This window comes from Castor canadensis, chromosome 5 (genome assembly GCF_047511655.1).
Source record: "Castor canadensis chromosome 5, mCasCan1.hap1v2, whole genome shotgun sequence".
NCBI classification, from domain to species: domain Eukaryota; kingdom Metazoa; phylum Chordata; class Mammalia; order Rodentia; family Castoridae; genus Castor; species Castor canadensis.
This window is the reverse complement of record NC_133390.1, coordinates 169,869,189-169,895,153: the sequence shown is the minus strand read 5'-3', so window position 1 is coordinate 169,895,153 and position 25,965 is coordinate 169,869,189. Positions and strand designations below refer to the sequence as shown.

At 48.6% G+C, this 25,965-nt stretch overlaps 2 long non-coding RNA genes across 2 annotated transcripts; one reads left to right on the top strand and one right to left on the bottom strand.

Annotated features, from left to right (window-relative positions):
* Positions 1–6,625: 6,625 nt before the first annotated feature.
* On the bottom strand, positions 6,626–10,070 carry LOC141423143 (uncharacterized). Its single transcript, XR_012447793.1, has 3 exons — positions 9,755–10,070; positions 9,149–9,228; positions 6,626–6,829 (listed from the first exon to the last, which is right to left on the bottom strand). It is a non-coding gene; the product is annotated as an uncharacterized lncRNA (long non-coding RNA).
* A 139-nt stretch (positions 10,071–10,209) lies between these two features.
* On the top strand, positions 10,210–25,469 carry LOC141423419 (uncharacterized). The gene is made up of 3 exons (XR_012448287.1): positions 10,210–10,390; positions 22,127–23,388; positions 23,530–25,469. It is a non-coding gene; the product is annotated as an uncharacterized lncRNA (long non-coding RNA).
* Positions 25,470–25,965: the final 496 nt, after the last annotated feature.

The window sequence follows — 25,965 nt, the reverse complement described above, 5'->3', positions numbered from 1 at the left end:
AATGGGAGTGCTGGTTATTTCACCAACTCCAAGCCCATCTCTTCCTGATTACTACATGCTGGCCTTGGACCACAGAATCCTAGACTTGCAGAAGGGTCAGCGATTCTGGGTCATTTTGTAGCATGTCTCCCCTACCGTCTTTCTTGGGGGCTTCCCCATTTCTGGCTTTGACCTGGGCTCCAAGCATACATCAGTGAACAGGGCAGACAAAGTCTCTGCCTAGTCTGCGTGCAAAGAGAGAAAAAAGGACCAGCAAACATACAAAAGAATTCTAGGCAGTGCCATGAGCCAAATAGACCAAGCAATGCGTTGCAGAGGGAGTGGGGAGGGAGCTGTTGGGCTCTGTTGTCTAGAGCCCGAGGCCTCCGTAACCCTCATGGTGAATTCCTAACCCGATTCATCAACGTTTCCTCTTAACTGTAAGTGTACACGTTTTCCATTCAAGCTGCGTTTTGACTTGCGTCAACTTGAGTCAGTTTCTCCTGTTGGTAAGCCAAGAGCCCAAGAAACTTAGGATGGAGAGTTCTTGAGAACTATCACGAGCTCTTCCTGGTAAAATTTGTTGCCAGAAGACCTAGAAATAAAAGTTCAGTCAGAACAGAACATTGGGGTCTTTCCTGTGTGCAGGGGACCCTTGCTATGGCTGCATATCTAAGCAAGCTTCCTATATCCAGGGGAATTCCCAGTGCAGAAGCCACCCATCTCAATAGGGAAGCTGAAAACTTGCTTCTTCAACTTTCCTGCAGACAGAGCTCAACCATGTGACTGGGACTTGGCCAGTGGGTACCCAGGTAGAACCCTCCAAGGACTTCTGAGGTACAGAGGACTCTGTGAGGCCCTGTTCTGGAGCACAATGACTTTCTGGTTCTAGAGCCATCCATGCCTGCAGAGCTGGTATCCAGTGCTTGGTCCGTGGTTCCGCTGGGTAACCCAGATCTTATTCCCAGCAGCAAAGACTCCTGAAAACCAGAATTTCTGTCTCTCTCTCAGAAAGTCTGTGAGCGTCCAACACCATCTACTTAATTTCTGTCCCTCTTTAATAGCTAGAGGGGACTCTGAGATGGAGATCCCTGGTGTGGGCGTTGCTCATCCCTTCCAAGTCTGTCTGCTGTGGGTGCTGCCGAGCTGCCACCTACGTGCTGGGGTAGAGCCCTTTCTGCTCACCTCAGTTCTGACAACAGAGCTGAGCAGAAACAGTTATTTTTGCTCTGGAGTAAGAAATTAGGTAGCAAATCAGTAGAGAGCCATCTGCGAGCATGTTCTCACGAATTCTAAATGTGACAGGCTGGAGGACAAGAAGTCCCTGGAAAATACTCAGTATCTAAGTCAACAATGACTGAAGATGTTCCTGGGGTGGGCGGGAGGCTGCTTGTGAACGGGAGACTGTGTCCTGGTCCCCAAGCCTCACGAGAAGTGGCCAGGAGAAGGGGGAGGTCAGGGCAAAGTGAGCAGGAGGTATTGGCTTCTCTGGCAGACCTCATGGGTTGTCCCTTGGTAACCATGACTCCCTCTCCAGTCACACTGTCCCAAATCTTCAGCTACCCAGAACACGTTTCGGCTACTCTGATAGCAATCTGTGGCCATGTCACTCAGTTCTACTTACTGCAAGAAAACCCTAGGTGCTGCGTGTGAATTCTGCGGTATCTTTTGGGGAGAGCATTTCCTTCCCCCATTACTTCCTTCCCCCTTCTGCTTGCTGGATGCAGGCTGAGGTGTCCTACCTGTAGCAGACACCTGGAGTGATAGTGAAAAGCCTGATTCTGAGCAGGGCACAGCAGAAGACAGAAGGGGCCTGGGGCTGTGTGTCAGGGGAGCCACTGTTCTAGCCTTGGACTGTCCATGTTAACATGACACAGAAACACATTCTTCTCTTGTTTAAGGTGCTGTCACCTTGGTTTTAGAAACACACGGTAAACTGAAATCTCAGTGAACATAGACTGTTTTGCTCAACACTGAGCTAGAAACCCTGAGCAGAGGAAGCAGAAATTGAGAAGCCCACCGGGGACTTCTGGTTAGAATGACAGGAAACTGTCCCATGGGGATTGGGGGGCATTGGATAGAGGACAAGAGTTCTAGGGTACTGAGTGGGGGTGGACACTCAGGACTGGCATGGAAGATGGATCCTGAAGTGGAGAACGAGGGGGAGAAAAGCAGAGACAGAAAGGGTCTCACCACTCCTTCCCAAGTTAAAGGGGGAGAGTTACACCACAAGGGAGTGGGTTTCCATGAGGGGGTCAGTCTGGACAAGGACTCACCAACAATTAAAGTGACAAATGGATGTCCCGCAATGTCCAGCACACAGTCAGAGCTCAGGAGAACTTACTTTAGGAGAAGAGACTGAACACATGAGTAATCAACTAACTCAACAGAAGGGTGAGTGACTTGGTGCAGCATTGAAAGATGGGTGCTAGAATCAGGACTGGGGTTTAAACGTTTTGACTTTGGCTCTGTGGGTGCTGTGAGCTGGGGGTCTAGCCAGCCTCCCCCTCATAAGGCAGTGATGACAGTGACAGAGCCAGTGCTTTTTCAGAGCAAGCTTAGTGAGATAGCAACACAGATAGAGATCCAGAAATGGATCCATACTGCCTAGCCCACTGCTCTGGGATTCAATTAACATAGAGTCACAGGATTTAATTGTTGTCATTGATTGCTAAATTCCAACTCCCAAATGTCCTGGCTGCCTTCCCCTCTCATACTCAGTCTGCACCCCCAGCCCTGGATGAGTCTCCATTCCTCTCTAGAAGATCTGTTCTAAGCACCCAGTAATCTTTTCCTCCTGGGACAGCATGGTACTGCTGTTGCCAGGCACTGGAGCAGGGCTGTCTCAGACAGCTTCTAGATTCTTATTCCATCCTAGTCACAAAATGGACAAAGTCCTCATCAATCTCTGGCCCAGCTGAATTCTCCAGACTCATTGTGTTAGCTCTCCATTGCTATAACAAAATACCTGAAATGATTAACTTATAAGCAGGAAAGGTCTATTTTGGCTCACAGTTCTAGAGCATGATCTATTGGCCCTGTTGTCTTGGGCCTGTGGTGAGGCAGCACATTGTGGCAGGAGTGAAGCAGAGCAAATCTGTTCATTTCGTGGTCAGGAAACTTTTTCCATTTATAAGCTAGAGGAAGGGGATCCACAATCCCTTCGTGGGCATGTCCCCAATGTCCTAATGACCTCCCACTAGGCCCCATCTCCCCTAAAGTTTCCACAACCTCCTGAAGTGCCAAGCCAGGGAACAAGCATTCAATACATGGGCCTTAGGGGGACATTTGGGATCCATCCCTACCATTGCCACTCACATTTAAAAGTCCATGTACCTCCTTCACAATTTTCTTTTGGGTAGCACTGGGGTTTGAACTCAGGGCCTCATGCTTGCTAGGCAGGCGTTCTACCACTTGAGCCACTCTGCCAGCCCTCCTCACATTTTTAACACCTAATTTTTTAAATCACCACAAGAGTATCTTTAATAGTCTTTACTACTTATATTCTAAAACAAAACTTGTATCACCTTTATAGCTGTGTGTAGGGGAAACTCGCTATCACAGTTATTGGCATCCACCATCACTGTTTAAAAAAAAGCACATGAAAAACACAGCTGTCATGGTTGGAAATTTTATTATCTATGACAGTAAAACCTTAAGTGTTAATTAAATGTGTGATCCTGGATTTGTTATCACTACAATGGTAAGTAGTGCACAGTCAACACAGTGTAACTCGCAGGGCTGTTTTTAAAAGAGTCATAATATTTGAGAATGCTGCTGCTAGAGTTTGACTCTTTTTTTTTTTTGGCAGCGCTGAGGTTTGAACTCAGGGCCTCATGCTTGTTAGGGGGGTGCTCTTACTACTTGAGCCACTCCGCCAGCCCAAGCATAGATCCTAAATGTCCCCCTAAAGCTAGAGCATTGAAGGCTTGGTCCCTAGCTTATGGTGCTTGTGGGAGGAGGTAAAATCTGACACTGCTCCCTTTTTTCTTTTCCTTCCTTCCTTCCTTCCTTCCTTCCTCTCTCTCTCTCCTCCTCCTTCTCTCTCTCTCTCTCTCTCTCTCTCCTTTCTGGCCACTATGAGGTGAGCAGCTTTGCTCTACCACATACTCCCTGCCCTGGTGCTCTACTTCACATGGCCCAGAAAAAAATGGAGCCAGTAGACCATGGACAGAAATCTCTGAAATCGTGAGCTAAAATACATTTTTCAGGGATTTTGGCGCAGTGTCGGAAAGCTGGCTAATGCACTTATCTGTTGTTATAAAGAGATTTCAACATATACCCCCTATCTCGCTTTCTCCACTTTTAAAAAGTGTTGGCAGAGACCATGGTGACACTCCTGTCTATATAGGCCAAGTGATAGCTGAAGCGCTTCTGCCGGGTCACTGGAGTCTCTGAGTGCCTTCCACCCATGCAGGCTCCTGTGCTTTTTGGCTTTGGTGTGTTTGCAAATGGGTGGGGGGGGGAGCCTGCAGGAGAAGGTGAGGGATGAGCGAGATGGGGGAGGTCTTCCTCCCACTGGACCCCACTGTGGGGCAGAGCAGATTGCCTGCATCAGCTCCAGAAGGTCACAGCTCCAGAGTGCTCTGTCTCCAGATCCCCGAACCCTCCCTCCCCTCGGTCTGCCCAGGGCTCTGCTGTTAAGAGCGAGGTGCCTGCACTCTGCTTTGTCACTTCCCTTCACCCTGCCCACAGGTTGTAAATAGCGTCATCCTGAGCTATCCTCAAATTAGCCAAAAGAGCACGCCATCTGTCTCTGCCAGAATGCCAAGAGATCAGGCTTGGCTTTATAAGGTGTGTCGAGGGTGTTAAGAAGAGGACAGAGAAAAGAGGAGCCCACGGCAGACTCATGGCAGTGGGGAATCTGGAAACAGACTCCTAAAACTGTCTGTGCCTATGAGCCCTTAGAAAGCTGTCACCTATCCCAGGGGCTGAGCTCTCCAAGTGGATGCTGACAGAATGATTTGACACTTGACCATAGACTCCTCTGTCCTGCACCCCATAACTGAAGAACAGTTGCCAGGAACCAATTGCCATTAGAGAGAGCTGGAGAGCGCTCTGCCATCAAGGCTGAAGCACACTGGTGGAGCCACTGTGTGTCCCTACATCAGAGGAAGCAGACACCCTCCTGGCAGTGCTGCTGTGTAGGAGGGGACTGACCTTAGGACACTAGGACCCAAGGGCTGCCCACTCGGTCCCCTGAAGGGCAGCCTGGTATTTCTTTATGCACCAGGCTCTCTGCGACAGTGATTTAGAAATTCCAGACAATCTCTGAGAGTTCTTTATTGCAGCATCGGGCAACAACTCTACAATAACATGTAAAGAGATAGGGGTCCCCAGGCGGTGACAGCAGCTGCACTGTAAAGTAGAAATCTGAGCTGAAGTGTGCACCGATCCACCTGCTGCCAGTAGGGCTTCTCCTCCAGGGCAACTCAGATGCAAGAATCAATCTGTCTTTCTCCCTCCTTTGCATGTGCACGTTCACACACAGAATCTCAGCCCTCATTTTCAGGGAGCCCTTGGATCGTATCCCATTCTACAAAAAACCAATAAAAACATTTCCTTCCTTCCTTCCTGCCTTCCTGCCTTTCTTCCTGCCTTCCTGCCTGCCTTCCATCCTTTCTGCAGTACTGGGATTTGAACTCAGAGCCTCATGCTTTTTTGCCTAGAGCTGGTTTCAGTCCATGACCCTCCTACCTATGCCTCCTCACAGAAATACACCACCATATCTGGATTGTTTGTTGAGATAGGGTCTCAGTCAATTTTTGCTGGGCCGGCTTCAAACTGTAATCTTTCCAGTGAGCTACCTTGCCCAGCAAACTTTTGTTTTTTGAGCTGCTGTTTGTGGCCATAAGTTTTTGATGTTTGGATTCTTGTGCAGCAAATTCCGCTAGTCACCCTTTTGTACTCTGCTAACATGGGTTCCCCACAGGACTTGCTTGGGCCAGGTAGAGGTCAGCAGAAGTGACAGGATCAAAGGCATTAAATAGCCTCAAGCAGGATGGCTTGCTCTTCTGATCCACTCAGAGAAGAGCTGTTTTTCCTTTGTGCTGGGCCCAAGCCCTCCCCGCCCAGCCTGGATCCACTGAGGCTCACTTGGCCTGAGGACCTGTGAGCATCAGGTGCTGAGTCAGACTGGCAAGAACCAAAAATGTACTCTGTTCTGAATCTCTCTGACTCAGGGTGCATTCATTCATGCATTTATTACTTAACTCACTTATTTATTCTCCTCATAGATTTTGAGTCTTTTGATGTCAGTGCTGATCTGGGTGCTGTGGCTATGGTCCCTGTCTTCGTGTTTTGGAGGAAGAGACTGTCAACAGTCGAGTGAATGAATGAATGAGCGAGCACACACAGGTTCTGCTCATGCTCTGATGGAGATGAAATAAGACAGAGAATTAGTCAGGGTAGGAGCGGCCACTTGCAAGTGGGGGCCACAGAGGGCCTATTTGAGGAGCAGACATTTAAACTGAGCTAAAGAGAGGGCCAAAGGAATTGCTGTAGGAGAGCATTTCAGGGGCCAGCATGGTGGCCCCTTCTGGGGGCTCCACAATCACACAGATGTCACTGCCTTCCTGTTCCCCAGGGCTGAGGTCCCAGAAGGCCTATAAGCAGGGAGAACCGGCTCTGGCTTCTGTTATGAGGAAAGTCACAGCCTCTCCCCCCCAGTGCCCATGTGATGTTGCTCTGGTCAGAACGGCCTCACCTGAGCCACCAATGGGTGCTGGAGAAAGAGCCAAAGCCAAGTCCAAGTCCACGTTCTGGATCCACTGGCACCCAGCTGTGTGACCGTACCCTGGAGTTCCATCCTCAGGACTTCCTCTGTGAGCCAAGGCTGGGGACTGGGTGACTGAGAAGGAATTTGCAATGCTGAATTCACAGGTGTGCCTAGCACTATGGGAAACTTTCGGTGCGGGGGATGGGGGCATCACATCAAGAGCAGTGACATCTTCACCTTGTAACCCACTCATCGTTGCCATTAATTTGCCAACTCAATAGCCCCCTCCCAGCAATACAGAAGGTAGTTTCACAGGAGGGAAACTGAGGTGCGCTGTCGAAACTTCTATACAAAGTTCTCCCCCATTCTGTTTCCCAAGCCTCTCTTCTCCCCTAGGCCCCAGTGGTGGCTCCTGACATTTCACCAGACTCCAGGGAGCTGTGCCCTTAAAGGCTAAATTTTTGGACAAACCAACCAGTATGTATTTTGCATCTAATCAACCTTGGTGGCCACAGAATGGTCACTGGGAGTCTCATTGCAATGAAGAAGTCATTGTCAAGGTGACAGTGGCCTCCTTTGGGATGCTCAGAGCTCTGTCCTTTATTCCATACTCCTATCTTGTCTGGAGTATAGTAACTTTAAGCTGGAAAATACTTCCTCTCACCAGTCTCACCAACCTTGAACCTGAATCACTTCTAGATACTTCCAATAGCAGGCTTGCCTCCAGGGCCAGCTGGAAGGGTGTATGACAGAGGCACAGGACTCAGAAGGACCTGCACTTGGGCAAACACTGTTGTTACCGACTTAAAATTCTTAAGAATTTCTAGACAAAGCACCCTATGCTTTTATTTTGCAGTGGGCTCCAAAAATTATGCAGCTAAACCTAACCTTCCAGAGAGCAAGACTTGCCTTTCTCAGGTCTTGAGAGGCACAGACTCCAGATCAAAGGTGACTCTCCCTTCAAGTGACTGAGCAGAGGGTACATCATTGGAGGGTCCCACTCCAACAGAGCCAAACTCGTTAGGTTCCATAAGTACCGCAGAGCTTGCTAAACAATGTCACAGCACTGCTCGGCTTATACTCTGCAAGCCAAGTTACAGTGAACTTGGTTGGAGCATGACTGGAATGAATGCCGGGAGGCTCCTGGCTAGTTTCATTCTCTCCCACTTCTCAGCTCTGACCCATGTGCTTCAGGGTGGGTTTGATCAGGGTGTTACTGAGCCTTGGCTGCTCTGTTGAGAGGGTTGGGACCGGGACAGCTTCTGTTCTAGCTCCAGATTGTCTGCACTTAAATCAAGCAAGCAGTGCCTTCCTCCTTGGAAAGGTGGCTCATCCCGAAGTCTCTCTGAGCAGAAGCCCTGCTCAAACCCACAGCATCCTGGTCCTTAGTCATCTGGGAGTGGCCGTGAGGACAACCTCTCACCCCAGGAATGTCCCCATGTTGCCCTCCCCTCTGAAAGGTTTGAGCAACTAAGACTCAAGTAACAACAATAGTTACTAGGCAGGTGTCCAAGCAGCAGGGCCTAGAATGGAAATGTGGGGTTCCTTGTTCAAAACTTGCTTGGAATTGTAAGAGAACAGAATGTTAAACCAAGTATGGCCCTTCCTAAACCGAGGCCCTGTGAGGCCAGCCCTGGTTCCCGGGGCCGGGAGCTCTTCAGGGGCTGAAGCCAGACTGCATCTTTAGAAAATAATTACGGGCCTCATTTTCCATTCATCCCCATCGTGAAGGCCTAATGAATAACGAATCAAAGGCCATGCCGAGCGCTGCCGGGTTTGATCTCCAGTCCAGCATCAGAGGCCGCTGAAGCTCACCATGATCTTTGAAGGCCCTGCATGTGCTCCCTAGGACACTGGCGAGGAGAGTCCTCCACCCCGCCCCCGCCCCGTCTTCAATCGCTTCAATCCTCAAGTTCAAGCAGCAGTCTTCACGTTTCATGCTGAGCACGGTGGCTGCCGCATCTCTGTTTCCTTCCATTTCAAATCCCAGCAAAGTGGTTCTCCACGGCCTGAGTGTCCTCTTCTTCTCTACCCTGTGAGCTTTTACAAAATCCAGTTTTTATCTGTCGACAACTGCGTCTGTGGCTAGGTGTGGTGGCCAGCCAGGGGACAGGGCTGGAGACTGCACTGGTGGATGGATTTGGCTCAGTTCTAATTTTGATTCCAGGTGAAGGGGTGATGGCAGTCCAGGAGGGGGAGACGGAAGTCCACCAAAGCCACCCCTCCCATGCTTGCTAGGAGGGAACCGAGAATTCTTTGACTCCATCATCAGAAAACCCTGCTCGTTGTTGAAAACCATGTAAAGATTCCCACCATTTAACCCCTTCTCAGCCCCTCACCCCCCACTCATTGTCTCTGTGACTACCTTCTACATGGTCTTCCTGTTTCTACCTGGGCTCTGTCCATGTGGAAGCCAAACTCATCTTAGGTGTTGGGCATGGTGACACATACCTGTGATCCTGGCAACTCAGGAGGTGGAGACAGGAGGATCAGGGGTCAAGTGCAGTGCAGGCAGTGCAGTGAGACCCTATCTGAAAAACAAACCGAAAGGCAAAAGGGCTGGAGGTATCGCTCAAGCGGTAGAAATGCAAAACCCTGAATTCAATCCCCAGTAACACACACAAAAAAGAATATATATATATTCCTATATGATATAAGTCATATCTATCATATACATTTACACCCCATGAGTTCCACAGGCTCTGGAACCAAAACCCAATTACATGGGTACCATGTACCAGCCCTGCCTGATCTGGGAGCCCTGCCTGATCCCTGACCTCACTACTTGTCCCTCTCCCCTGTGCTCAGCTGCCCCAACCACTCTGGGATCTTGCAACCCATCAGTATTGCATGGCTTTTGCGTCTGTTGTCCCCTCTGTCCAGGACACCCTCTCCACATTCATCCTCATGGGAATAAGCAGGATATCACCCACCAAGGATGTCCAGGCCCTGGTTCTTGGAACCTGGGATAAATGAAGAATCACAGAAGCCCTTAAGAGAAGAGGAGAAAGCAAAAGAGATTCTAAGTTCTAGAAGGATCCAACATGGTGTCCTCACTGGTTAAAGATGAGTGGAGCCTGAATTCCACAGTTCCAAGGAGCTTGGAAGAGGGCTTGAGGATAGATGAAAGTGCGGCCTGGCCAGCACCTTGCTTTTAGGTCATGGAGACACAGTGGAAAATGCAGCCAGGCTGTGCTGAACTTCTGGCCTGTAGATCTGTGAGGTGACGCAGGTGATGCAGGTGCATGGTTTATAGCCAACAAAGGCATGCCGATTCCTCACAGCAGAAACCTTCCCTAGTGGATCCCGTCAGAGTAGTTGCTCAGTAAATTTTGTTTCATGAAAGCAAGGCTGGATAAATGACTTCTTTATCCATCTTACAAACACTCTGAGACTCAGAGAAGTGAATGATCTCACCCAGGGCACATCTGAAAGCTGCAGATCCAGCTAGACCAGACCCCAGAACTCCCACACCCAGGCTCTGCTCATGCCCTGAGCATGCCTTCTCTGCTACTGTCTGGTTTTCTAATAATCTCTTTTATGTAAAGTTGCAGCTGTGGTGGGTTAGCTGCCTTCGTAGCTATTCTTATCTGAAGATGAGGTATTTGAGCAGAGAGGGAATGAAATACAGCCAGGAGCCTTGGTTTGGAGAAGAGCATCCTGGACAGGGGAAGTAGGTGCAAAAGCCCTGAGGTAAGAATGTTCTTGACATCCTCCAAGATGCAGTGAGACCAGCACGGCTGGATCGGAGTGAGAGGCGAAGGCAGGATGTCATTAAGTCTGAGGATGACAGGGAGCTGATCCTGCAGGCTGTGTGGGCATGGATGGGACCTCTGGAGGGCTTTCACCAGAGGAGTGGTTGATGCTGGTTTATATTTGAACAGAGTCACCTGGCTGCCCTGTGAAGGGACTGTGGCAGCAGGGCAGAGTCTGGGGGCAGTCGGGAGCTATTGCAGCTGTGAAATGGTAGGGTTTCTCAAGTTTCCTCACCCTTGATGCTATGGGCATCTAGGGCTGTTTAGTCCTTTGTTGTGGGGTGTCCTGCACATTGAGGATGCCTGGCCTCTGCCTACTGGATGCCAGTGCCTCTCCCAGGTCACAGTCAATGCCCCCTGGAGACACATCAGCCAAGGTAAGAACCCTAGCTGAGCTCTACTCACTGCCTCCAGCTGGGTCTCACCCAGGTGCACCAGGCTAAGGTCCTACTGGTGCATCCTGTCTCCTTCAGAGTCTGTGGCTACCCTAAATCTCAGCACCACCAGGTTCAGAAAGGCATGGGCTTCTGGCTTTGCCCAGTTTGGCCCTCTGCAAGATTGGGAGCTATGTTCTCCCAGCGTTCGATAACTGAGCAGAAACTAGAAGGGATCTTCTTATTTTAATAGGGTGAAAATATTCCCAGAAGGCCCAGCAGAATGGCCCTATGGTGACTTGGCCAGCAGTGGTCAAATGCTGGCCCACTCAAGGCTGTGACTGGGCAGGTGGATCTGTGCCCTTGTGCCAGTGCCCTGCCGGAGGGAGCTTTCTCAAGCTCTTTTCCTCCTGAACCTAAGTGGGGGTGATGGGAGATGCAGAAAGGACAAAAGACAGTGTGCTGGGCGCTCGGATAGTAACACACAATAGCCTCATTGCTTCTTTTTTCTAATAACTCTTCTTTTACTCTGCTTCTTTTCTCTTACTCTAAGGCCTTACTCCTTTACAATTCTTTAAAACCTTGCTTCTTTCCTATTCTTTAAAGTCTCTTTCCTCACACTTGCACTGTCCTATGTTCCCTTTAAAGCCTCGGTGCTCTGACTTGCACTGTCCCATGTTCTCTTTAGCTTAGCTTTTCTATTTTTTATTTTTTGGCAGTACTGGGGTTTGAACTCAGGGCCTCATGCTTGCTAGGTAGGCGCTCTACCACTTGAGCCATTCTCCCAGCCCAGCTTACCTTTTCTAAAGCTTATGTATAAAGTTCTCAATGCAGAAAGCTGCTCTGGTGGAGACACACAGCCAGCAGCAGCATCAGCAGCAGCCAATCAAAATCCCCGCCAAAAAACCTGCATGTCCTCCTTCAGGGAGTCTTTTATATCCAGTGGTAAACAAGGAGGTGGAGAAACAGAGGAAGGGATGTGACATTGTAACAAGAGAAACCTGCATTCCTACTTCTTTCTTTGAACCAAACAATTTAGGAAAAGCAGCTGTGCTGCATTTTGCCTTCTCACGCTCTTCTTCGGGTGGGGCCGTGCCAAACTCAGCCTATAGATCATTGAGCACAGCTGTGCTGTGTCAAGTTCTCATAGACTTCTCATACTCTGCTCCCCACACCCTGCTGCCCAACAGAAGAGAGACAGGGTCTCCCCATGTAGCCCCAGGCTGCCCTCAAACTCACGACCTTCCTGCCTCAGTCTTTCAAGTGCTGGGTGTACAGATATGTACGATCATGCTAGCCAGATCCATTTTCTGTTAGCTAAGAAGAGGTGAGAACCACAACTTTTCTGCCCTTCAGTCTTTGTTGAGCCCACTTGTATTGATTTCACCTCCCAGATGCCCAGATGCTAAGTCCCCTGACGCCCCAGGTGTGTGCTACTCATGACTCCTAGGTCTGCAGCAACCTTAACTTCCTATCTGCCGATGGAGGACTACACAGCAGGAGTCCCACCAGAGATGTCCCAGGCTGTTTTGCATTCTGATAGCCTGAAGCCAAAGCTGCCCTGTGCAGGATGTCACCAGGACTTCTCCCCAGGGAGCCTGCCTTGCTGCTCCAAAATGACATAGGAGGGTCTTAGGGGGTCTGAGCTGGGCATTTGTGTTCTCTTTCATCTCATCCACATGACCTTCAGTGTCCTTCCTAAGACCAGGAAACTGAGGCCTGGGGAGTTCAGGTAAGCTGGCGGGAACAGAGCCCAGCTAGAGCGTTGGTCCCTGGGTTGCTCTGATTTTATTAATTCACCACTAACCAGTGAATTTTCTAGAGGGGGTTGGAAAAGCAGGTATGCTGTCGCCAAGAACCCTAAATTAACTTGTGTTGTGGTCAAGTGGATCCTGCTCCTCTTCTTGAGAAAACTCTGGTCCACCAAGTCCACCAAATTTGCACAGGCTCTGCCCTGTTCACCGGGAGCCAAGCCTGTGCTGCTGGAGCCCTCCTCATTTGTATACCCAATTCATGCATAGTCATGGACCTAGTCTCCTCCTTCAGTGAGTTCTGTGTGCCTTGTCCTTCCTGCTGCTGGTCCAAAACAAAATGGCAGGTAGATAATAAAGCAAGAAAAAAGTGTCATCTGTGTCCTTAAAACAAGGTGGAAGCTGGCTGTGTCCCTACCCTGGTCCACTAGGGAATTTTGAGCAACAGTGTTCTCGGCAGTCACACAGACAACAGCATGGCGACCACTACAGTTAGTTGGTTAGTGGTTCTCCCACCTCTCATGTGCAGCTCTGTTCTGCACCCAGACATTAGTGTGAATTAGACTATTCAATTATGATAATTAAGGGGGAAATGGGTACCACACTGCAAAGATTAGCTCTGGTTTGCTGAAATAAATCCATGCATGTGTCAGTGCACTGGCTCTGGGAGGCAGCATGGCTTGCAGTCATCTTTTTTCTGACTGAACGGTGGCTTATGCTGCTTGTTTTCATTATCATAATTTCTCAAAACATATTTAAACAGATTTTTCCCTAATGCAGTTTCAGTTCTACAAGACAGCTGATGTCTAAATGAAAACTCAAGCTGAGAGCTGGATATGGTAGCCCACGCCCATAATCTGGGCACTCCTAAGGCTGAGGCAGGAGGATCACAAGTTTGAGGCTAGGCTGGGCTACATAGCAAGACCCTATCTCAAAAAAAAAAAAAAAAAAGCAAAAAAAACCCCAAAAGGACCAGGTGTGGTGATTTATGCCAATAATCCCAGCTAGACAGGAATTAGAGACTTGGAAGATCAAGGCCAGACTGGGCAAAATTAGTGAGACTTCCATCTCAACAAATAATCTGAGCAAGGTAGTACACATCTGCCATGCCAGCTATGTAGGAGGCATAAGTAGGAAGATCACCGTTCAAAGCAGGCCGTGGGCAAAAGACACAAGACCCCACCTGAAAAATAATTAAAGCAAAAAGCGCTGGGGGCATGGCTCAATTGGTAAACTTGTGTAGCAAGCTTGAGGCTCTGAGTTCAAAACCCCAGGACCACAAAAATGCCCCCAAACCCCCAAAACTCAAGCTGAATTAACCGTAATTCCAGTATTGTTGTAGCTCACACAGGAATTTGTGGTGTAGACCCAGACACAACTACACCCACTCAGGAGCTGGGAAGCTGGATCAGGTAACTGCAGTCTTTTGCCCTTGAAAGGGAAGTTTTGACCCAACTATATGAGCCCTGAGCTCTGGCAAGGCTTTCCAGAGCCGCCAGGTGCACCCAGGCTGCAGCCATGCCTCCAACTGTGCAATTCTCCCTCACAAGCTGACCCACTGGAGCTGAGAGCTCGACATCACAACTCTCATAAAAACCCATCGGTTACAACCCAGACCCCACCAGGAAGTGCTCAGAAGCAAAGCTCCAGGTGGCATTGCAGCCTCTTGATGGGGATGCACAACCACAGTGAGAGATTTCCTTGTCCTTGCACATGAGCCAAGGAAATGACAGAGTGGCCACAGATCTGGGTCACAGGGTGGTTGCGACTAGCAGGTCTCCTGCGCAGAGGGCTGCCAGGGGCTCGTGGAGGGGAGAAGCGAAGTGTGGAAGTGACAGGATACAGACCCCACGGGGTTAAACCAGCAGTGGGGGACAGTCAGTTCCAGGGAGCTTGAAAAGCCAGATTGGATTGATCCAGGAATGATCACAGTAACAGATGTAGTCAGGGACACTAGAAGAGAAAGCTGTCCCAGACAGTGTGGGTGGAGGCTCAGGAAGCCCTGAGGATTCTGCTGAGCACCCAGGCCTGGCTGAGGCATGGCAGGTGACTTTCCAGGCTGGGGACATCTGAACCCTGAGGCTTCTCACATAGGAGACCCTACATGCCTGGAAGGGACCTGGAAAATAGGTTGAGGCCCTGGGCCTGGAGGATCCTGGAATTTGCTGGGAATTATGGGAAGACCCTGGGGCCCCACAGTTGTCTGTGCTGGCGAATGAGTCCCCACGAGAAACACACAGTGTACACACATTCCCTGCCTGCAATGAACACGTGCACACACATGTACACTGACAGGCACACAGAGACATGCAGTAGTTCATTCATTCATTCTACAAGCGCTTCTGGAGCAGCCATTGTGCCAGGCACCATGGGGCTCCCAGGGAGGTGGAGGAACAGAACTGAGCTTCTGCCCCAGAACCGCGGGATCATGGGAGGGAAGATCATTGCTGGGAGAAATGCGGTCCCACAATGGGAAAATGTAGGGAGGTACCCGAAGTCCTGGCCAGCCGCTCCCAACCCCAGGACCACGCCCTGCACACAGTAGGAAGAGCACACAGACCTTCACTGATTCGCCCCACCCCCGTTCTGGCCAGGCTTTCCTGCAGCTTGTTTTAATCACTTTTTGAGTTAAAAGTCAATATTTAATTAACCAAGTAATTACGTTCAGCCTATGTTTGAATCTGGGCGTTTGCTCATCTGTGCATGTTGGGACGGCCCTCTGCCCCTCCATCTGTCCCCTGCCTCTTTCCCACAGGGCTCTCCCTCCCTCCCCCAGGCTGCTCTGGAGCCTGGTCTCAGGGGCAATAGGGAGCAGGTGAGATGGCCTCTCCCTGGAGGACACCCCTGGATTTGTTCTCTCTCCAGCGTTGGAATTGTTCACCTCCTAGGTACTGGAGAAGGAGATTCCTCACTGCAGCTCCACCTTCCGGGACACAAGGGTGGGGTTGATTAAGTCAGAGCCATTCTTTAAAGATAGACAGGCTGGGGGCACACTGAAGACCACGCCCATAAGACATGCTCTCCCCCCACCATGCTGGTCCCTCCTAGAGGAGGAAAACTCAAGATTTCGGGCTGGAAGCAGCTTGGTGGTGGTAGTGCAGGCCTGGCTGATGGCAAGTTCGGCGTTTGCATCTGAGGGCTCTCGCTTCCTCGGCCAAGTTCAAGCATGGTCTCACTGTTGTGACAAGGGTCAGTGTGGCTTGGGGTTTTGTATTTCTTGGGTTTTTTTATTTGAATTTATGTTTTTTTCTAAAACCCTAATAATATGTTTTCAAATGTGAGCATTGAATGACAATGGTAAAAAGCCTGGGCTTGGGGGTAAGCTGTGGGTGTATTCAGATGTACAGGTAACCCAAGTGACCTCACCCAGCTCGGATCAGCTGTACCCCAAGGATGGGGATTAAAAGTCAGTGTGCAGTTTCACACTCTGATGTTCAAAGTCCACCTTTTGATTTGAGGATCATGTTTCTGGCTCCCTTTTCCTGGCTTTGGCAGCTTACCTGCTAGGACCTGCCTCAACGGGCAGCTTCTGATCTCCTGGGTCAGCTAGGAGAATGTCACCTAGCTCCTCAAGTGCTACCCATTATCTGTTTGCACGTGAGCGCTCTGCCTCCTCCGCCAAGTTCACGTATGTAAAGACCAGTGCTGGAATCACTGCTGTGGCCACGGGGTGGTTAGGTGATATTTAAACACACTCCCACACAGAGTTTATTTGAATTTGGGATTTTTTACTGAACTCCTAATAACATATTTCCACATATATTGACATTTCCATGAGTTGACCATGACTGTCCTGGCTTGGAGGAGATCAGGGTGTCTGTGTGTCCTGTGTGTGTTCATGAGTGTGAATTTTAATGCCCTGATGGAAGGCTCCAGAACCAGCTGCTATTGTATAGTTAATTTGTGTTCCCCTCATTCCCCAGTAACAGCAGCAGATAAAAGGCCCATTGGGGCTGAGTGCCAGTGGCTCACGCCTGTAACCCTAGCTACTCAAAGAGGATTATGGTTCAAAGCCAGCCTGAGAAAATCATGCTCAAGTCCCTATCTTAAAAATAACCAGCCAGCACACACACACACACACCACACACACACACACGGGCAGGTGGAGAGGCTCAAGTGGTAGAGCACCTGCCTAGCAAGCATGAGGCCCTGAGTTCAAACCCCAGTACTGCCACAACAACAATAAAAAGTCCATTGGCTCATCTATGTCCACAAAAAGCTTGCCAGGATTTCAATAGAAGTCGCACTAAATGTAGATCTACTAGGAGAGATCTGACATTTTCACTAGGTCGAGTTCTGCAATCCATAAGGTCTTCTCAGTTATTTAGTTCCTTAATTTCTTTCCTCAAGATTTTGTAGCTTGTAGTATATACTCGTGTGTGTTTTGCTAAGTTTGTACCCAAGTATTTTATTGTTTTCACAGCAATTTTAGGTGGTATTGCATTTTAAATTTGTTTCCATTTGTTCATTGTCAGTATGTAGAAAATGATGGATTTTTTATGTATCAATCTTATAGCCCAAGGATTGTTGAACTCATGAATTAGTTGAAGGAGTTTTCACTTTTTTGTGTGTGTTTTGGTTTGATTTTTTTTTTTTTTTTGGTAGATTCTTTGGGATTCCCTCTAGAGGCAATCATGTCATCTACAACTAGAGATAGTTTTGTTTCCTCTATCCATATGCTTTATTCTTTTTCTTGCCTTATTGCACTGTCTAGAACTTCTAGAGCTATGATGAATAAAAGGGTGGAAACAGACATTCTTGCCTTCCTCCTGGTGGTAGAGGTAACGCATCAGTCTTTTACCGTTAAGTCTGATGTCAGGGCTGTGTGTGGCTCAGTGATGGAGAGCTTGCCTGGCATACGCATGGTTCTGGGTTTGATTCCCAGCACCACACACCAAAAAAACTCTGACAGCTGCTAGGTTTTGTTGGTGTTCTTTATGAGTTTCAGGAAGTTACCTTCCGATCCTAGTTTGATGAACATTTTTTAAAATTACTGATGGATGCTGTCTATGAATCAATTAAAATGATTTTTCTTTAGCTCATTGATAAAGTATATTACATTGATTAATTTTTTTTAATATTGAGCCAGCCTTGCATACCTGGGGAAAAAATCCCACTTGGCTATGTTATATGTCTTTTTTACACAGTGTTAGATTCAATTTGCTAACATTATGAAGATTTTTGTGTCTAATTGGTCTGTAGTTTCTTTTATTTTCCTGCTGTTTTTGGTGAAACTTCTGAGCTTAGAGATTTCTTTTTCGGGTGGTTTTGGGGCTATTTGGTTTTTTTACTTATTTCTTCTCAATTGAGTTTGGTTGGCTCATTTCCTCTGAGATATGGGATTTATGAGTGTGAAGTTATCTGAGGCCATCCTTCATATGACATCTTTTGTCTCTCTTTCATCTTTGTCAGTCCTGTTGTATTTTCACTTTCATTCAGTGTGTGTATTTTTAAAAAATTCTTGGAGACTTGCTCTTTGACTCAGGGGTTATCTAGTGTTGTTCTGATTAATAGTCATGGTTGCAGGTTGTCCTGTTGTCCTTCTGTTACTGATTTGTATCTTGTTTCACTATGGTGAGAGAACATTCTCTCTGGGATCTCAATTCTTTTAAATTTGTTATGGTTTTCTTGGTAAATTGGTAAATTCTTTTACCAACCCACAGCACCAAAATCCCCAACAGAAACTTTCAAGGTTGAAGCCAGATGACACCACAGCAGTCCTCAGGTGAGTGCCAGCATTGGGTCTGCCTTCCTGAAGATGCCACCTGACTCTTCTCCCTTAGATCTGAGAATACAGAGGACAGGGAGAAGAAACAAAGCAAGGAAACACAACTCCTGCCTCCCCAAAATGGAACAGAGCACCAAGGCATGGTCCCAGACCCTGCTTGCCTTGATCTCCACACCCCTGTCCTTCCTGCTGAATGAACATTCTGTCTTCCTGTTGCCATCACCTAAAGGGCAGGTTTTTCAGGGAGCAGCTTTGCAGGGTCAAAGGCCCTGAGGCAGGGCTAAGAAGACAGGTGTGGCTGGAGCACAGAGAGCCTGGGGAAGGGATGTGGGGGCAGACTGGAGAGGGAGGCAGAACACAGAGCCCAGAAGCTCTTGTGAGCTGTGGGAAGAAGTGCCAGTCATTGATCAGATGAGCAGTGGGCCTGAAGCCTCTGTCCACTGTCAAAGGACAACAGGGTGTGGAATATTGTTGCTAACTAAAAAGATCTATAGGTCAGGCAGGCATGTTGGTGCACACTTGTAATTCCAGCTATGCAGGAGGCAGAGGTAGGAGGATTGAGGTTCAAGATCAGCTGGGGCAAAAATCTTGAGACCCCATCTGGAAAATAACTAAAAGCAAAGAAAGGGCTGTGGATGTAGATTAAGTGGTAGAGCACCTGCCAAGGACCTGAGTTCAAACCCCAGTACTACCAAAAAAAAAAAGTCTTCTAGGTGAGGCTTCACAATCAACTCCTAGACTGGTGATGACCTCATTGCAAACCTGGAGCCTTTTAAAATTCATTGTTAAAAACATGAACCAATCTTTCAGTTGCCAAAAATAGATCTGTATTAAAGCCAGGGGCTCCTCTCGTTGGGGAGCATGCATCTGGGTGTTTCTTAGGCAGCGATCAGAAAGACTTCGCAGCCAGCAAGCAATCAGAGCTTGACAGTTTGGCACCTTATGACACGGTAGCATTTTGAATGGGCCAGGGGGTCACTGACAGGCATTCCAGCTGGGGTCTTGTTTCTAGGTAGAATTTAGCAAAGTGCCCTTACGCTTCAAGAGGTTGACAGGGTGCTGTTTTTTGGGGTCTCCCAGGCTGTGGGGACAATTTGGATGTACCTTAAGGGATAAAGCGTACTTGGTCGTGGTGAATGATCTTTTTGATGTGTTGTTGAATTCGGTTTGCCATTATTTTATTGAGGATTTTTTCATCAATGTTCATTAAGGAGATTGGCCTATAGTTCTCCTTTTTGGAGGTGTCTTTGCTTGGTTTTGGGATAAGTATAATACTGGCTTCATAAAATGTGTTAGGCAGTTTTCCTTCCCTTTCTGTTTCGTGGAACAGTTTAAGGAGGGTTGGTATCAGTTCTTCTTTAAAGGTCTGATAGAATTCAGCAGAGAATCCATCAGGTCCTGGGCTTTTCTTTTTGGGGAGACTCTTGATTGCTGCTTCAATTTCATTTTGTGTTATAGATCTATTCAGGTGATTAATTTCCTCTTGGTTCAGTTTTGGATGATCATACATATCTAGAAATCTGTCTATTTCTTTAAGATTTTCTAATTTATTTGAATATAGGTTCTCTAAGTAGTCTCTGATGATTTCCTGGACTTCCATGGTGTTTGTTGTTATCTCCTCTTTTGCATTCCTGATTCTACTAATTTGGGTTTTTTCTCTCCTCATTTTAGTCAAATTTGCCAGGGATCAGTCAATCTTGTTTATTTTTTCAAAAAACCAACTTTTTGTTTCATTAATTCTTTGTATGGTGTTTTTGGTTTTTATTTCATTGATTTCAGCTCTTATTTCAGGGATGTTTTTATTCACACATCTTTGCATGTTTGTGCCCCAAATGTCTGTGGGTGAAGATAAACTCCAGGGAATGGCTATGATGGTCTCGGGGTCCCTCATGCTCTGTGGCACCTGTCAGCTCTTGCAGGCAGCTTTCTGTTCTGGGATCAGAACCCAAGTGCTTTATTCTCTCCAAAAGGCCAGGACTCTCCCTCCAGCAGTCTAAGTGCCCTTTGAAGGCAGCCAGGCCATTCTGAGAGAGGGAGAATGGAAAGGGAGTTGCCCTTCTGAACCTCCGTGGTTCAACCCAGGTCAGTGATACTTGTCTCACAGCTCATCATGGTCCTCATGCAGGGGTGGAGGTCTGGGAAAAAGTCTATCATTTGCTATTTTCTGCTCATCCATGCGGCAGTTCCAGAGGCTCTCTGGGCTGTGGCCTCTCCACTGAGCTAATTGCAGGCTTCCTTCCAGTCCCTGGGTGCAGAACAGCCGCCTGCCCTAACCTCGTTGAGAGAGCTGGCCTGTGACGGATGCACAGAACAAGGGGCTCTTCCTGTTTCCTAGCTGTGTAGTGCAGGGAGCACTTGCACTGAACCTTCCTTTCTTTACAGGGACATGAGACCTTGTCGGCATTGTCTCGCTGGCCGGGGAGCCTGGGACAGGGTGGATTTTGCAGGGGCACTCTGGACAGGGAGCAGTATCTAATTCAACCCAAACACACCTGTGGTGACCAGGGCTTGGTTAGTCTCTGGAGGCACTGAGTCAACAATGCATGGACCTTGCCTTGAGGTGCAACCTATCAATGTGGTACAGGGGTCCCCAGTATCAGCCACACATGCACAATCATAGCAACACTGCAATAGCATGGTGCCGTCTTTGTGTGTTACTTGAAGTTTTTCTGAGCTGGACCTTGTGTTTTATGTTTAATTGACTTTGGACTGTGCATAGGAAACTAACATTCACTGACATAAATAGAAGGTCACTGCAAAACTAAGTGCAGAGAAAACAGTTATTGAATGTCAACCAGTACTCACCTCCCCTGATGGCTGGCACGCCTGTGTTTGTGAATGAGTGGAAGAGGGTCATCAAGGTGGAGAAGCTACTGTGCCTTTCTCGTTGGAAAATCAGCAGGGTGCAGATTGGAGGAAGAAAGACCTTTCTTGAGGGTGAGTCATGGGCAGGGGTGAGGGTGGGGATGGGGACAGAGGAGCCCTGTAAATCCTGTAAGAGGGTTTGGACTTGACTCTAAGAACAATGATGGTCCACTGACATGTTTCAAGCAGGTAAATAACAACTCCCTCATATTTGCAAGGTCTCACCTGGCTGCAGGTGGCCCAGTGTAAAAACAGAAGCAGGGACCAGCTGCTGTTGCAGTGGTCCAGGTAGGGATGCCGGCAGCACAGCAGGGTGGCTACTGCCAAGGGTGAGTGGATTCCACCTCTGCTTTGCTGTCCACAGGGCTCTCCGATGGATGGGGGCGGGGGTAGGAGAGTCAAGTGTGTCTCCTAGGTTTTTGGCTGAGCACTGGGGCAGATGGCGGTTCCATGAGAGGGATGGGAAGATGAGAAGAGGAGGAGCAGACTGGGGGAGGTGGTGAAGGGTGGATCTGAAGCTGCTTTGCCATTGCTTCACCAGGTCAGACTGGCTCCATGTGGCTCGCTCCTAACCTTGACTTTGGAGTCAGGTCTGACTGGCTACATGTCTGCACAGAAATCTTGCTGACCTGGGCAGAGCGCTACTGAATCACAAGTGATCTAGTCAGGAAAGAACAATTTCTGGGTGAAGAAATGACCCAGATTATAGAGGTCCTGCGATCACACCATGACAGTCCCTCCCAGGCCTTCAGCCCTTCCCTTTCCTAAGAGCCTCCACAGCAGAGCTTTCTCCCAGAAGCCTCTGCGGTGGAACCAGCAGAGGGGGAAGAAATTAATGCCAGGCAGGGTTTTGACGCTTCAGTCCAATGCTCACTAATGAAGTCCCACACTACCTCCTCCATATCTGCTTCATTGACGCTGGGTTTTGGAGTCTAACTTGGGCTTTGTCTTTTCAGAGCTACAACGGGTAGTGGCATTTGAGTTCATCTTGCAACACCCACTCATCAGGAGCGGTTCCCCTTGCACCCTTAGGAGGAAACTGTCCAAGGAGCAGCGTGATGACTGTGGGTTTTTACAAGCACCACCAACAGCAGTGAGCATGTCATCGACCGAATAGCCCCCTGCCCAGATATGGCCTCTGGTTGCTGTCCTTTGTCCCCTAGGCCTCCCTCTGCTGGGGACAGAGCTACTCTGAGCTGTCACATCTCTTGCAGTGCCTATTAAACAGGCGTTGCTGGGGCAGCCACCCTTAGCTGGTCCAACTGCTCTGGGGACATTCCAGAGACACCCAAGGGCCAAGTGAAGGCTGCAAAGTGAACTCCAGCCTGGCAGATGACACCAATAGCCTCGACCTGGTGTAGGACACAGGGCCTTTCCTACATGAGCTCTGAGCTCACAGCCCTTCATCCCCTGCTTGTCCAGTTCACAGCCCATCCTTCACCTGCACCTGAAGCCTCCCTTCACAGCACCAGACCCACAGCCTCTTCCCGTGCACACCTGTGGGCTCGTTTAGAGTTTATCTCTGTCTGCCACACCAGAGTCTATTGGTCTGAGGTTGTACCATAGCTTGGAGATGCAAAAGAGAGAACTGGGTAGAGTGAAGAGGGCCGTGAACCTTGAGGTTGTACCCAGACCATCCTTGTCCCCCACTATGGTCCCTTCCCTCACTATCCCCAGGGACAGCATGAGCTGTCTTCTTTCAAGAAGAGCCCAAAGCAAAATCGCTCAATTTAAAAACGGTTGACAGCTAATGAAAAAAAAAAACTTTAACAGTGTTGGGGAGCAATCCAACAAAGTCTCCAGTAGGAAGGACGCAGATGCCAACAGGTGTTGTGCTGTTCTGTGACACCTGAGAGCTACATCCTTCAATGTCCTGAAATGCTAACATGATTGAACCCAGAGCTCACTATATCACCAGCGTGGGATGGTATTACATGTGTTTCCTGAATCAATACGGAAGGAGCTTGTTGAATTTTTTTGAGTTAAGGCCACTGGAAAATAGCAGGTAGATGGCTGGTCTGACCTTAGCACTATTTCCTCAAAACAGCAGAAGGAAGGCCCCACACGAAGGTCTCCCTCCCCACAGCAGAAGAAAGGCACGGTTCTGAGCGCAGGGACCTGCACCACAGATCAAGGCGGTGCCCACCCTGCTCCTCCTTGCCTCCCATGGGACTGAGCTGCTGTCTCTCTGCTCACCACTCCTTGTCCTCCTCTGTCTGTAAGTGATTAACTGGGCCTTGAGTCTTCATTTCCTCTGGAAAGCTCTGCTTCACCTAAAACTTAAATCAACAAGTGTGTGTGTGTTTGTGTGTGTGTGTGTTTCTCCCATTGATTGGTTGTATGTCAACTTAATTCTCAGGATTAGCCGAAGAACACCTAAACAAGTAGAGGTAAAGTTTTGCCTGTCCTGCAACACTCAGAACAGCTTCAGAAGGAGTGACATTGTTATTTCTCCACATCTTACAGGTGAGGAAACTGAGGCACAGGAGGGCTAGTTCTCTGCACAAGGTCACACAGAGAGAAGCAAGTCAGGATTCAAACCCAGGACTCATAACATGAGAGTTCACTATCAGATTTCCCCACGATTCTGAGTTTGGTAACTTAGACTATTCTGGAATTAACCCTGGAATTTTGCAGATAAAAGAAATCTTAGACCTAAAGTAAGCCAAGCACATGTGTTTGGGGATGAGAAGTGACTTGCTGAAGACTGCAGATTGTTGAGTGGGGCAGGGACGGGGAGAGGCCAGGAGTTCTGGCCCATTCTTCGGACTTTCAGTCAGTAAGTGCTCTTTACACATGGAAGGGGCCTTGTGATTCAGTGTACTTCTGTCTCTGTGGGATCTGTCTCCATAGAGACAGAATCAGACATTGAGTTAGTGTTAGAGAGAGAGAGAGCGAGCAGAGACAGAGGCACCAATACAGTGATAGAACGATAGCAAACAACCAAGAAACAGAGCACAGGGCCTGAGGTGTAGCTCAGTGGTAGAGTGTTTACCTGGCTTCTGTGAGACCCTGGGTCCCATCTCCAGCACCAAAGAAAGAAAGAAAAGAAGAAGGAAGGGAGGGGGGAGGGAGAGAGAGAGAAGGAAGGAAGGAAGGAAGGAAAATAAAAGGAAAGTAAAGGAAGGAAAAAGAAGAGAACAGAAAGCCAGAATCCAAGTCTTTTCCTCCCCAACAGCCCCCAGGTCCTTAACCTAGGGAGAGGAGCCCACCTGACTCAGGAGCCCTGTGCTGGAGGAAGCCCTAAAGAAGGGAGGGAGGAGAGGGGAAGGGAAGAGGGGAGAGAGGAGAGGTAAGGGAAACGCAGCAGATGATTTGGGGCAAAAGCTGAGTGCTTCCTGTGTCTCTGGCCAGCATGGAAACTAGCCTGTGCTGCCTCCATCTGGTCAGGGGACCTAATGGTGGCCAAGTTCCAGGCTGGAGAGGCTCAGAGCACAGGACACTTGGTCTGAACATTTTTCTAGAGCCATGTAGCCTCCTGATCTATGTTTAGCTTGCCTATTTTTGATAGTCATGGGTGCAACAAGACTTCAGCTCCCTCTAAACTCTAAGGAGCATGGTGAGGAAGATCACTGTCCCTTAGTTTCCTGCAGAGTGGTCACTGTGGTGATGGAGAGCCCATCCCCCATCTAAAGGGCTTGACTGCAGCTCAGTCGTCTCAGTTGAGGGGCTTCTCACTCCCAAGGGAAGGAAGAAAGCAGGTGTTTCTCTTAATTTTTAAAGCACATAGCGACCCCCCCCAAATGATTCCCTGAACCCATAAACCGTCTGTGATGTTTTGTTCCATATTTAGCCAAGGGCCTCACTGCAACCTTGCCAGTGAGATGAGCTGCTCCTCTGGCCTGAGATGGGGCGGGGTCCCCAGTCATCCTGATTCTTACCCAGCTTTCCTTGCTTCTGGGTTCACTCACCTCCCCCGATCTTCTTCATTACATATTCATGCAATCATGCAATGCCCTTGAAATATTCAAATAGCACCAAGTCCTTTACTGTCTCCCACTGCTGACTCACCTCACCCCAGAGGACAGAGGTGGCACACTTGTGTGTCCTCTGAGAACATTCCTCCTCCCCCAGTTACTCACAGACAGACGTATGCCAGCTGACCGTATGCTAGATATACACATTGAGAAGAAACTCATGGCAGGCTAAGTCACTTTGTCACTTGGCAGCCTAGATGGTGGGACCAGAGGAAGTATCTCAAAGGGGGTGACACCTGCAGAGACTGAAGGAAGGGAAGGAGGCAGACATATCAGGGGAGGAGCAGTGTAGGCAGGGGGACTGGTAAGTGCAAAGGCCCTGAGGTGGGAGCAATTCTGAGAGAAAGGGGCCGAGTATCTGGTGCACAGTGAGTGAAGTAGGGGAGGGTGGCAGGAGCTGGGTTGAAGAGCGGGGGGCGGGGGGGCTCAGATCATAGAGGGCCTTGCCAGCCATTGTGAAGGGGACACTGTGTGCACCTGCTCCACGCAGATGCAGTCTCGTGGACAGGTTTCTGGACTTGGAAATTAGCCCTTCACCTTTGAGTCTTCTTTATACCAGACACCGTCTAAGTCCCAGGAGACATTGTTTGCACAGAGCTTTGGAATATGGAGTCAATTTAGCATTTCTTTGCACACATTGCCAATATAGTATGGCATACATCAGCAGCATTCTTTATACTACTGTTTATTCTTTTGAGTTTTAAAGAAAAATGTATGTTTAACATGTCAAATACATGGTTTCATAGGAAGTATTGCTTGGTTTGAAGCTAAAATTTAAAAGGTGAGTCACTGTTAAAACAGTATTAGCAGCCAGGGAA